At 39.5% G+C, this 13,667-nt stretch overlaps 1 long non-coding RNA gene across 1 annotated transcript; it reads left to right on the top strand.

The window, feature by feature from the left end:
* Positions 1–5,553: 5,553 nt before the first annotated feature.
* LOC137165806 (uncharacterized) lies at positions 5,554–13,360 on the top strand. Its single transcript, XR_010923500.1, has 3 exons — positions 5,554–5,626; positions 8,346–8,424; positions 13,228–13,360. It is a non-coding gene; the product is annotated as an uncharacterized lncRNA (long non-coding RNA).
* Positions 13,361–13,667: the final 307 nt, after the last annotated feature.

Genomic DNA, 13,667 nt, shown 5'->3' with positions numbered 1-13,667 from the left:
AAGGTTGTTGAGGAGGAGGTGATGTAACCAGAATGGTGGAAGAGCAAAGGACCTAGTTCTGCTCCCATTGAAGTTAATGGCAAAACTCCCACGGACTTCTATAAAATTAGGAGTGAACCTAACATTTTACTAATTGGTCTTTTGCTTTTGGGTCAAACTATAGCTACATAGAAATTTTATCTTACTAATGTTGGTGACAGAAATCACGTCTCTGCACTATACTTTAGCAAGATCACACACATGCACGTAAAGATTTTCTCTTCAATCCTACTGGGATCTGCGGGATCAGGTTCTTTCCTCATCTAATAGATATCAAGAAATTACACATTTTATTGCAAATGAGCTAACATAAACTGTAGGTTCAGATGACAGATTAATTCTTAGACAGGAATGAGTTGGACGCAACAGATTCCTTGGGTATTGACACTTAAATCAACGTTTTAGTGGAATAAAGTTCAATAGTAAAAGTGTAGAGATGGTTCCTCTAATCTTGAAGGAAGGCTAGTTAAATGGAAATTAAGAAGGAATAGTTATAAGACTCAAATGCCTGAATGCTGCATGGAAACTTTTTAAAAACACCATAAAAGAAGCTCAAACTATATGAATAACTGCTCTCCGCCACCAAACCACCCCCAAAAAAACCAGTAAGAGGACCAAAAAAAAAGCCACCATGACTAAATAATAGAGTAAAAGAGGTGGTTAGAGACAAAAAAGACATCTTTTAAAAATTGGAAGTCAAATCCTACTGGGGAAAATAAAAAGGAGCATGAACTCTGGCAAGTTAAATGTAAAAATATAATTAGGGAGGCCAAAAAAGAATTTGAAGAGCAACTAGCAAAAGACACAAATGAACAGCAACATTTTTGTTAAGTACATCTGAAGCAGGAAGCCTGCCAAACAATCAATGGGTCCACTGGATGATTGATGTGCTAACGGAGCACCCAGGGAAGATCAGGCTATTGTGGAGCATCAAGCTGTCCTGCAGTGGTTTAGGAGTGTGAGTACCAATCTCAGGGCAGACTATTAAGAAGCAGGGCACACACCCCAAATTGGTTGTGAATTCTATACTTAGATTTCATCAAGCAAGTACCTCTCGGGCACTATAACAGCCTTAATATGGGGTCACGGACAGTCCCCTTGGGTACTGTGATCTATCTTGCCACTCAGGTAAACTTGCCTTTCTGACAGATGATCCCTTACACCAAAAATCACACCAATATTCAGATTACTTCCAGTCCCAAAAGACCAATCACTTAACCCAGGTCGATTGCACTTTAGCTCCTACAAAGACAACTCTTGTAGCCATTCCTATAATAAATTAACTAAAGATTTATTAACTAAGAAAAATAAATGAGTTATTTACAAAGTTGAAGCAAGTAAACGTACACACACAAATGAGTTAGTCTTAAGTTACAAAAGGTGATAGAAGCCTTTGTAATGTGTAAGTTCTATAAGTCTTCTGGACCCCTCAAGTCAAGCATTGGGGATCCCTTGCTTATGCTTAGAAATCTTGCTCTCTCCAAGTCCATGCAGCCCAGATCTCCTTCTTGTCAGGGATTTTTATTCCCTTGTCCCAGAATTCAAGTTAGACAAGTCCACCTGTGCATCTCCTCTTCAGGGTTGTCGGGGGCAGCAATCAACAAAGTCTTCGTTCTTTGATCTTTCACAATAGTTTATTTGGTTTCAATGGGCCTTCTTGGTGGGCAGTATCTAACACCTTCTAGACAAAGCCAGCATTTTACATTAATTAATGCTCCTTTCCTGTTTGACTTTCACAATTACAGAGGACTATAATGAAAACACTTAACATAACCTTGCAGGTGTAGGTATTATAAATGAGATTAATGCATGCAGCATCCTACAAGCATTTCATAAAAGCTAAACACTTATAATTCTAATGCGTATTTGAACAATACTAACACACAGGTGAACCAGACTGGTTCCAGCTATATATATTTGTTCATGTTCAGTTGAGACCTACAGGCATTGGCATGAGCTGATACCTAATCTTACATTGTCAGCAGGAGAAGCTAAATGAATTCCTTCCACTGGTCTTCACTGCAGAGGATGTGAGAGAGATTCCCATATTTGAGCTATTGTTTTTAGGTGACAATCCTGAGAAACTGTCCCAGTGTGAGGTGTCAGTAGAGGAGGTATTGGAACAAAGTGATAAATTTAACAGTAATAAGTCACCAGGACCAGATGGTATCTACCCAAGTGTTCTGAAGGAACTCAAATATGAAATTGACGAATTACTAACTGTGGTATGTAACCTATCATTTAAATCAGCTTCTATATCAGGTGACTGGAGGATAGTTAATGTGATGCCACTTTTTAAAAAAAGCTCCAGAGGCAATCCCGACAATTACAAGCTGGTAAGCCTAACTTCAGTACCAGACAAATTGGTTGAAACTATAGTAAAGAACAGAATTACCAGACAAATAGATTAATATGATTTGTTGGGGAAGAGTCAACGTGGTTTTTGTAAAGGGAAATCATGCCTCATCAATTTACTAGAATTCTTTGCGGGGGTCCACAAGCATTTGGCCAAGGGTGATCCAATGGATATAGTATACTTATATTTTTCAGAAAACCTTTGACAAGGTCCCTCACCAAAGGCTCTTAAGCAAAAGAAAGTGGTCAGGGGATAAAAGGGAAGGCTCTCTCCTGGATCAATAACTGGTTAAAAGGTTTATAGTGATACCCCTGTGTGGTCTGTACTGGGACCAGAACTGTTCAACATATTCATAAATGATCTGGAAAAGGGGTAAACAGTGAGGTGGCAGCATTTCCAGATGATACAAAACTACTCAAGATAGTTAAGTCCAAAGCAGACTGTGAAGAGTTACAAAGGGGTCTCACAAAACTGGGTGACTGGGCAACAAAATGACAGAGGAAATTTAATGTTGACAAATGCAAAGTAATGCACATAGTAAAACATAATCCCAACAGTACATACAAAATGATGGGATCTAAATTATCTGTTATCACTGAGGAAAAATATCTTGGAGTCACTGTGGATAGTTCTCTGAACACATCTGCTCAATGTGCAGTGGTGGTCAAACAAGCTAACAAAATGTTATGAACCATTAGGAGAGAGGGAGAAAGACAGAAAATATCATAATGCCACTATATAAATCCATGGTACACCCACACCTGAAATACTGGTTGTAGTTCTGGTCACCCCATCTCTAAAAGGATATATTAGAATTGGAAAAAGTACAGAGAAAGGCAACAAAAATTACTAGGGGTATGGGACAACTTCCATAGGGGAAGAGATTAAAGAGACTGGGACTGTTCCTCTTAGAAAAGAGACAACAGGGGTGATATGATAGAGGTCTATAAAATATTGAATGGTGTGAATAAAGTAAATAAGGAAGTGTTATTCATCTCTTCAAATAACAAGAACTAGGGGTCACCTAGTGAAAATAATGGATATTAGATTTAAAAGAAGGATAAGGAAATACTTCACACAATGCACAGTCAACCTGTGGAAGTCATTGCCGGAGATATTGTGAAGGCTAAAAGTATAACTAGTTCAAAAACTAATTAGATCTGTTCATGGAGGATAGGTCCTTGAATGGCTATTAGTGAAGATGGCAGGGACAGAAGCCCATGCTCAGGGTGTTCTTAAGCCTCTGACTGCCAGATGCTGCAACTGAACAATTGAATAATTGCCCTGTTCTGTTCATTTCCTGTGAAGCATCTGGCACTGGCCACTGTTGGAAGACAGGATACTGGGCAAAATGGACCATTGGTCTGACCCAGTATATCCAATCTTATGTTCTAAGGAAGCCTACTCTGTTGAAACTGAAAAAAGTGATACACTGAATTTCACTTCCATTTTTTTCATACCTCAAATATCACAACTCTAATATTTTGCACATGAACAGGATTTGAAGAGAAGTTAACACAAACTGGAGGAATATCAAACAATGGGATAGTTCCCTAGAACTGCAGGGCAACCTCATGGCTGTTTCTTGTTTTAGAAGGATTCTTCTAGTCTCCTCACCAGCCTCTGCATGCAAACTTCTTAATTATTAGGCATTATTAGGCTACCTGGTTGAGTTGAAGGCCCTGCCTGATATTCACTAGAGTTTCAGAATGTTAGACTGTGCTAGCTAACAGATCCTTAAAAAAAAAAAAAAAAGTGGGGGCGGGAGATAACTTGAGATAAACCCTGAGTGCTTTATCATAGTCAAGACAAATCCTGAGTGTAGAGAAGGATTGTCATATTTAATGTGGTCTGCTGGTTAACCTAGGGTAGACCACGACTAGCTGACACAACATTAAACATGCTAGTTAACATGTTCTAACATGGGAATATTGTCTAATGTAGACAAGACATGAGCATGGTCTCTGGGTAGAGTAGTCTGAAACAAGGCAGTCCTTGTCTACAGTGAGTGCAAAATTGCTTTCAGCATAATAACATGATGGGGAAGCCTTGAGGAGAGCAGAAGTCTTAAATGGCTGTGCAGTCTGTATAGTGCAGCCCACTGATATTCCTAGCTCCATTTTCACAGGCTTTCTAGGTGGAATTGTGAAGAGGTGTAGTTGTCTGCCTGCAGTGGATAAGAGAACAAACAAAAAGAGACAGGTGTTAGTCACATTGCTTAATGCACTACTGGAAGGCACTCAGATACTATGGTGATGAGCACAGCATAAGAACCTATTTAGAACAGAATTGTAGAGGTAACTCCAACTCTAACTTCAAACAGCAGTGGAGTGTGCTCCATACTATGTCCACTCCTGGATACTTTTGCTGTGATTCTCAAAGGAGGCTAAGTAAGAGGCTTCTCCCTAGTATCTGCAAACTTTACCCAAGAGAACTGGGCTTACTGGTAAGAAACTCGAATTCTCATGGACTGACTGCACTCGTATACAGTAGAGTATTCCCTGCCGTAGAGTGTTTACCATTTAATTTGTAGGTTAAATAATTCATACTTGTGACAATTTATCCTGTTCTATGGACATATGGTAAGAACATAAGAATGGCCATACTGGGTCAGACCAATGGTCCATCTAGCCCAGTATCCTGTCTTCCAACAGTGGACAATGCCGGGAACTTCAGAGGGAATGAACAGAATAGGTAATCATCAAGTGATCCATCCCCAGTTGCCCATTCCCAGTTTCCGGCAAAGAGAGGCTAGGGACAGAAGGCGGTAAATTTGATGGAGTGTGATCCAGTTTTGCTCATGGCTGTCTGGATGTGGTGAGGGAGTTTCACGCATTTGCCTGCAAGATAAACCCTTGACCCTCAAGATTGATGACATTCAGTAGAGAGTATCTGGGTCCATTAATAATACTTTCCTGTCTTACTGAGATATTGTGAGGATTCATTCTTTTGTAAATTACTTGAGATCCTTGAATAGAAAGTGTTATAGTGTTTTGTAATGAAGTTTATTAATATCTCCTTTTTGTGAAGGGCAAGGTGCTAGCAGGGGTAAGAAGCAAATAAACTTCTTGTACAGGAAATCATCCTAAACAGGGGCATTAATTTCTGTCCCTTTTTGGCTGTATCGCTCCTTATTTTAAGAATACACCCAGAGGTGATGCAGATCCGGTGTAAATCACTCTTCAGTGCACAACGGATTCTGAGGATTCCTGCTGTCATGCTAAAGCTAAGGTAACATTTCATTTCATGGGTTTATCTGAAATCTATGCTGCATATCTGGTGGGAGGAGGCAACCTTTAATTCTTAATGTGAACCAATTGTTTAAGATACTTCTGAAATAAAATTTGATTTGGGGTGTAGGGGGGGCAAATTCTCCACTGTCTTGACCCTTGCGTCATATGCATCTGTTTCAAATGCATGTTACAGGCTACCAGCTCAGACTTCTTCACTCACTATACCAGAGATAGCATTTTACACACATTTTGTGGAGGTCTAAGTAACTACACAAAATACAAGGCTGTGGAGAATCATACTTGCTGCTTTAGGGCTAGATTTTGAACATGTTCCTCACATTAGTGTTCAATCACACTTAGGAGCAGTTGCATTGTGAACTCCTGATTCACACTGGGTGTGTCTGTGTGGCCCTTGCCCATTAGAACATGACTACTGCTCATGTCATTGTTTTGAAAAATAATTCAGTGGCATAACAGAACAAAAGTACAGGTGGAGTATAAACTCTGTTGGAAAAAGATTTTAAGTGTGGTTTGTTACTTTTCACTGATAAGAGACTTACACAGGATTTTAGGCTGGACAGTCTTTAAAAGAGTTTATTTTGCAGAAGGTTAATTTTTAAGCCCACAAGTGGACAGTGGAAAAAGACTTTGAACAAAGGATTACAGACAGTTTTATACTTTATTGCTACTTAAACATTTATGACAAAACTATACATATTTTTTTTACAAGGGCCTAAACTTATTTTTTTATTTACTGTTGGCCTATATTATCTTTATTTTTACTTATAAAGATATATATTATTTATAAGGTGTTTTTGCTAATACTTTATAGTTAGCTACATTTTATTTATCAAGGCTAAATAGCTTGCTTAATTTGGCCGAGGCTTATCTCCTTCTGCATTTTTTTTTCTGCATTTTAGCAAACTTTTTATGATCTTTGCACAGAGTGGAATGGCCTGGCTTGTCTCTTAAACAAAGGGGCTAGCTAAAATGGAGTAACTGTGGTCAAGCAACTAAAAATCAGCTAACAACTCTGAGGCTAGAAATGTGAATGGAATTTCCAAACATTCTCTAGATAAAGGAACCCTACATGGATTAGAAAAATTTAAGCTTTCATTAAAAAAAAAAAATTCTAGCCATTATGGCTGTGATGCATTCTTTCTGTATGCAATCCAATGCAATGTTGTCTGTCTTAGTCTGCTGACACCTTGAAACTCTAGCTCTGAGAGAATCAAACTGCCCCATTCATCTTAATAGGGTAACACTTAACAGGGTAACTCAGATTATCTTTCAGTCCTGCTCATGCTCCCATTGAAGATGATAGCAAACTCCTATTAACTTACATGGGAGCGTGATTGGACCCATACTTCTCTGTATTAGCCCCACCTACATTGTGATTCACATCTAGTTAAGGAATTGGGTTTTCCCCCATTCTATCAACACAGATGTACCTCAGATATTCTCTAACACAGAGACTGATTGGTCCCAGAACAGAGCTAACCTGAAGGGTTTGTCTGCACTGCAGCTGGGAGTGTGCTAGCTCCACTCAATCTAGTGTGCTAAAAATAGCCAGGTGAGCGCTGTAGCACGGGTGGCAACATGGGATGACCACATGAGTAGAAGCCCACCTGATGCCCCGGTCCAAGTTCAGGTGGCTAGCCCATGCCATGGTGTCCACACTGCTATTTTTAGCATGCTTGTTCTAGTGGAGCTAGCACGTCTGGTTACCTGAGCGGTGAGGCGTGCTCCCAGCTGCAATGTAGACATAATCTCAGTATTTAAAATCTGTGCTCAAGATTTTATAAAATGGTTGCCTAGAGTTCAGCTTCTGAGTCCATATTTAGGTAGCTAAATAAGTGGCCTCATTTTTCCAAACTATTGAGAACCCACAGGTCCCATTGGCAACTTCCTGGGTTCAGTGATCCAAAAACCCAGTGAGCAACAATGTTCTTGCCATCTGTGGGGTGCCATCTCCAGAGCCTCATTTAGTGTCCCACACAACTCGAGTAATCAGGCAGATATTTGAATTTCTCCCTAGAAGAGGAAAGGTTGAGGACTGAAGAATAGAAAACATGGACTTGGCAGGATATGCCAGTAAAGAGATAATAGATGGACAGTAATTCAGACTAAAATACACTGGGATTGCCATCTATATGAATATCAGAAAAAATCATCCTGACTAAAGTTTGCCATTGTGCATTCCAGTGACTGCCAAACAAAGATATAATGATATGCCATTTAGAATATAATGTTGCTAGGAAATAAACAAAAGTGAATACTTCTAAAAGGGTGAGGTTTGGCTCAGACATTTTTTTCTAGTTCCTTTCTTAGTCTAATTTTAAAAGCATAGTTTTTGAGTTAGAAAATTTAATGAGTTGAAAACAAATAGTATCAATTTCAAATGGAGCAGAATTCTGTATATTTCAGGGCAATCTTTGTTGATGACCAGAGTCATCACGATTAAATGCTGCAATAATGATTCACTGTACTTTTTTGTAAGAATGTTGTCCACATACTGTACTGATACTGTTGGTGCTGACTTGAACTCATTAAAAATAAGATGACATTTCTTGTAACTAGACAGATGTCATCACCAGAAAATTCCATCCCGGCTAACATTCTTCTGTATACCCCGAATTAGTTACAATTGTTTCATTTCTCCTCCTAACACACTTGTTCTGTTTGCATTGGTTTGGCGTTCACATGTCCCTCTCCAGGAGTAGCTGCATTTTCAGGGGTGGCAGAAATCAGCCCTGTATCTGGAGGGATGCTTCTTGGGCCTGGCACTGCTATGAAGTAAGTCCTCCGGGGTGTGTAAAGATACCACATTGTGGTTATGCTTTAAATGCAGTCTTTGGCTTCTTGGGACACTTCTTGCCTAGGAAAGGGCAATCACAGGCTGCAGTGATAGAGTAGTAGAAAATTTGTTTTAACTTCATTTCTGTGCATAGTTCCTTTTCATAACAAAAGGTTTATCTTGAAACTGTTCTGCTCATCAGTAAGATACTACGTGAAACCAGCAGGGGAAGGCCCAATGTGCTGGAAGACCCAGTGAGAGTGGTAACATTGAAATGGCTGCTACAGAGCCTGTATAACTGCAAGGAACATCTCTGCCACCCCTGAGAATCAGGGGAAATGCTGAATATACCTGGAAAAGGTTCCAGCAGCAGTTTGAATTGTATTTGAAAGCTACAGGGGCAAATAAACTGAAGGATGAGCAAAAGATGGGTCTGCTCTTAGTGGCAGGCACAGAAGCCCTAGATATATACAATGCATTCCATGAAGATGTGGGTCAGGAGGGCAGAGAGAGGAAAACTTTGCAGAAGTAGTGAAAATGTTTGAGGATCATTGTGTCCCTAGGAAAAAAAAAGCTACTTATAAGAGAGATATGAGAACACGGAATCAACAGGGAAACAACAGAGGAGTTTGTCACAGACTTAAAACTAAAAAGTTAGTACTGTGAATATGGAATATTAAAAGATTCTCTCATTAAAGGCCAGATTGTTATGAGTTGTAACAATAAAAAGTGTGTGTGAATGAATACTGAGGGAGATGGCTTTGACACTAGAAAAGACAATATGTATTTGCTGAACATAAGTGCCATATTGGGTCAGACCATCTAGCCCAGTATCCTGTTTCCAACAGTGGCCATAACAGAGTTTCAGGGAGAGTGTGCCAAACAGGACATTTTGGGAGTGGTCTACCCCTGTCTTCCATTCCTGGCTTCTGGCAATCAGAAGTTTAGGGTCGCCTAAAGCATGGGGTGGCATCCCTGACCATCTTGGTTAATAACCATTGATGCATCTTGAACTTATTTAGTTCTTTTTTAACCCAGTTTAGCAGCAGAACAACAACCAGGAACCCCAATAAAAAGCCAAGAGAAAGGCACAGAGAACAGGACTGTGAGTGCTATAGCTGAACCAGTAATAAAAAAAGTTCACAGAAATTATATTGGCCAAGGACAAAACATGGAAAGCAGGAAGAATGTCAGCAATTTAGTAACAAGCACAAGTATAGGAAATGCTCAGCATTCAAGCAAATATGTAGAAACTGTAACAAACGCAGCCATTATGCTAAAATGTGCAGAGGAACCAGGAAAGTGAATGCATTAGAGGAAGAGCTGTTCTTAAGCACAGTAATATAGACGAGGCTGAAAACTCAAAAGATTGGCTAAAATGTGGACAAATGGCATTTATGTGACATACAAAATAGCCATTAGGGCACAAATGAATGTAGTAACAGATGCTGAAATAGAGAGATGTAAGGAACACATAGAAATGGACTAGTTAGAAGTGTCTGTGAAAGACTATAATGGAGGAGCAATTCCATTGTTGGGAGAGTGCCCACTGACACTTAAATACAAAGGGAAAATGATAAAACAAGAGTTCATGGTGATACACACAGGCAAGCAACCACTTTTGGGCATATACGCATGTGAGGTGCTTAGCCTTGTAAAGAGGATATATATCACTAGAGAGACAGAAAGACAACATAGAACCAGATATGAAAGTATTAATAGAGTTATATGAAGATGTATTCACCGGGAAATGGATGCCTACAAGATACGGTTAAGAAAAGATGCAGAACATGGGGTACATGTGTAAGCTCTGCCTACTTGGTGTGGCACTCTGTCACCCTCTAGTGGTGGCTAGGCTAACTAGAGATTGATGAGCAGGGATCCTAGTTTTCCCATGTAAAAAACCCCAAAATTCTCTGATAAAAAACCCATACAAATCGAAGTTTTTTCCATGATGAAAATGAAATCTGACAGCAGAGTCCTGCCGCATGAGGCTATCAGTGGGAGCCCTACCAGATTCTCTGGAAAAATGCAAATTCTGTGTTTTTCCATGGCAAATGGGTTTCTAGGATACTTGTTAATAAGCTTGATGCAGCATTGTCTAAGAAAGCTGGGTCTTCTAGCTCAGGCAGTAGAGGGTCATGTATTAAGATCCAGAGGTTTGATCCCTGCTGCCAACAACCCAGTCAGAGCCATTGGTGCTACAATAAAAGTTCCACAAGCCTTAAGAGAGAGTTAAAAGTAGAGCTGTAAAACATAACAGCAAATGATATCATTTGGCGATTAGAAGAATCAACAGATTGGGTTTACTCCTTAGAAACTGTAGGAGAAAGAGGAGGGGGGAACTATGGCTGTGTATGGACCTTAAGGAGCTGAACAAAAACATAAAATGGGAATACTTCCTCTTACCCTCAAGAAGTAAATTATTTTCTGATGTGGCAGGAGCCAAATTCTTCAGCAAATTAGATTCATCTGGATTTTGGCAGACCCCTTACACACTGAGAGCTCCAAGATCTGTGCTTTCAACACACCCTTTGGCAGATACTGCTTCCCAAGACTGCCTTTTAAAATATGTTTGGCTCCAGAAGTATTTCAATGAGCCAGATGCTAGAGGGTCTAGCAGGCGTGAAAATAGACATTGATGACCTAATAATTTGAGGCAGCAGAGCCACTGAACATCAGGAATGACTGAGGAGAGTAATGCAAATTGCGAGAGCTAATAACCTTTAACTGAATAAGGCCAAATGTCAATTTCAAACAATGGAAGAACATACTTGGGAGAGAGACTGACCTATCAGGGAATCTTGCCCAATGAATCAAAGATTCAAGCAATACTGAACACGCCAAGAGCTGATGATAAAAAGGGAATTCAAAGCTGCTAGGCATTTTGAATTATGTCATCAAATTCATACCTAACTATTCAGCTTGCACAATTCACCTAAGACATATCCTCTACAGCCATGAATAGCCATGGATACCTGAGCATGAAAAAGAGTTCAATGATTTAAAGCACATTCTGACATCAGCTCCAGTGCTGCATTTTTTGACCCTTTGAAAGACATCAAACTCTCTACAGATGCCTTGAAAGGATGGGTGGGAGCAGTCTATTAGTGCCATGGAATTTATTGGTTGGCAGTATCATATGTACCTAGGGCTATGGTACTTGCTAAGAAGATGTACACACAAACTGAAAAAGAGACACTAGATCTGGCATATGGATATACAAGATTTTACAACTTTCTCTGTGGTCATAGCTTTAAAGCAGAAAGAGATCACAGACCACTGATTGCAATAGGTGAGAAAAGGACTTAGAGAAGCACTACCAAGGATACAGTGACTACTTTAATGTTACCCTGGCGTTCCAACCAGGACATCACTTTGTAATGGCAGACACACTCTAAAGAGCATATGCTCCATCAGACAATACATAGTCTGATGTGTTGGAACAAGCAGTAAACATATGTGTTAACATGATAAAAGTGTCCTTTGTTGTATCTCCAGGCATATGGGATGAACTGGAGACAACCAACAGGTAAGGTTGAAATGCGACAAGCAATAAGTAAAGGAGGAAAACATCAACACTTCCACTTGCCTATTTCCAGCATAAAAATGAGCTTTTAGTGACCTCGAGAGTGCTCTTGAAGGGAACATGGATTGTGGTACCCATCGTGATGAGAAGGAAAATATTGGAATGCATATACAAAGGACACCTGGGAAGGACCAGATCAAAAAGGAGAACTAAAAATGTTGCATTCTGGCCACAGATGAATAGTTGACATTGAAGAAATGGTGCGCAGATGTGGAACATGTCAAAAGTACAGAAATTTCCAGTGATACTGCACAGACAACTCACAATTTCACAGGACAACCCTGGATAGATATGTTCAATTTAGGAAGACATGATCACCTGGTTCTAATGGATTACTTTAATAATTTCCTGGTAACACAGCAGCAACGGTTGTCAGGCACATTTTGCATATTTGCATATTGAGGAATTCCAAAAGAACAGTAATTATTAACAATGGATCACAGTTCAAGAATAGGGAGTTCCAGGAATTTGCTAAACTGTATGATTTTCATCATGTTACATCCCTGGTATCCTCAAATCAACGGATTAACTGAATGTGGAGTACATATAATGAAGAACTTGATCAAAAAAGCAATAGATGCAAGAGCCAGATCTTTAAAGGTATTTAGGCACCTAACGCCCATTAATGTAAATATCTTTAAAAATCTGGGCCCTAGTCACATTGTCGCCTTTCTGGAATAGTCTTCAATGAGACTGGTTGGGTGAGTAAAGGCTTACTGACATGAGTAAGCATTGCACAGTAACTGACAAAGAATGACATGGAGCAGCCAGGCAGGGTGCTGTGAGGTGGTCTGTGTTTTGAGGTAAGCTAGTCGAAAAGAAACAGTAAAATATATGCGGTCTGGGTGACAACGAGCAGGAAGCATCAGTACTTGCAGATTGACAGGTGCTTTCACATTTGGGGCAAGAAACCATTTCCTGGCGCATGAAGTGAATGGTGCACCACCCACTGTTCGAAAATTTCTCTCCTAGGCCTCTGTCGCTTAAAGATTTTTTTTAAAAAATCAATATTTGCTTAAATATATGGTGCTATGCTAACAAATAAAAGCAGCTGCAGTAAAGCAGAGTATTTTCCCCCAATAGGAATAACCAAAAATTGGTCATCTGGGTGAAATCAGCTTTGGGGTATATACTATCATCACTACTTTAAGGTGAGACTTGTGTGTTACCTTAACTAAAGGACACATTATGACTAAAATTCTTTTCTCTGCAGCTTATGAATCTGGTTAGAACAGAAACTGCATTACCATCTGCATTCTTCTGAGCCCAGTACTAGCAAAACCATGCCCTGGAGGGAGATACCTTCTTTCAAATGAAGTACTAATAAAATATTCTATTGTAAACACATTCTGTTGCTCAAAGACTCTCAAGATAGATACATTGGTGCTTGTATGGACATTTAGGGCTATATACTTTTACTGTTGAGTTCACAGTGGTGATCATAATCGAATCATAAATTAAATTAGGCTTACAACTGTGAGCATTTCGATCCAAGATAACTGAAAATAACTTCTTAATTTGGTGAAGGAAATTTGTTAGCATTAGATATGTGCCACCAAATTACATTACTAGATATATTATGACCATTTTCTTAATACATTACAGAGCTGTTAAGTATGTTGCTACTAGCTCATGGTCACATATTCAGCTATA

The sequence above is a fragment of the Emydura macquarii genome, unplaced genomic scaffold (assembly GCF_026122565.2).
Source record: "Emydura macquarii macquarii isolate MOO-44397 ecotype Brisbane River unplaced genomic scaffold, CSIRO-AGI_Emac_v2 contig_318, whole genome shotgun sequence".
NCBI lineage: Eukaryota > Metazoa > Chordata > Testudines > Chelidae > Emydura > Emydura macquarii.
This window is presented reverse-complemented; position numbering and strand designations above follow the sequence as displayed.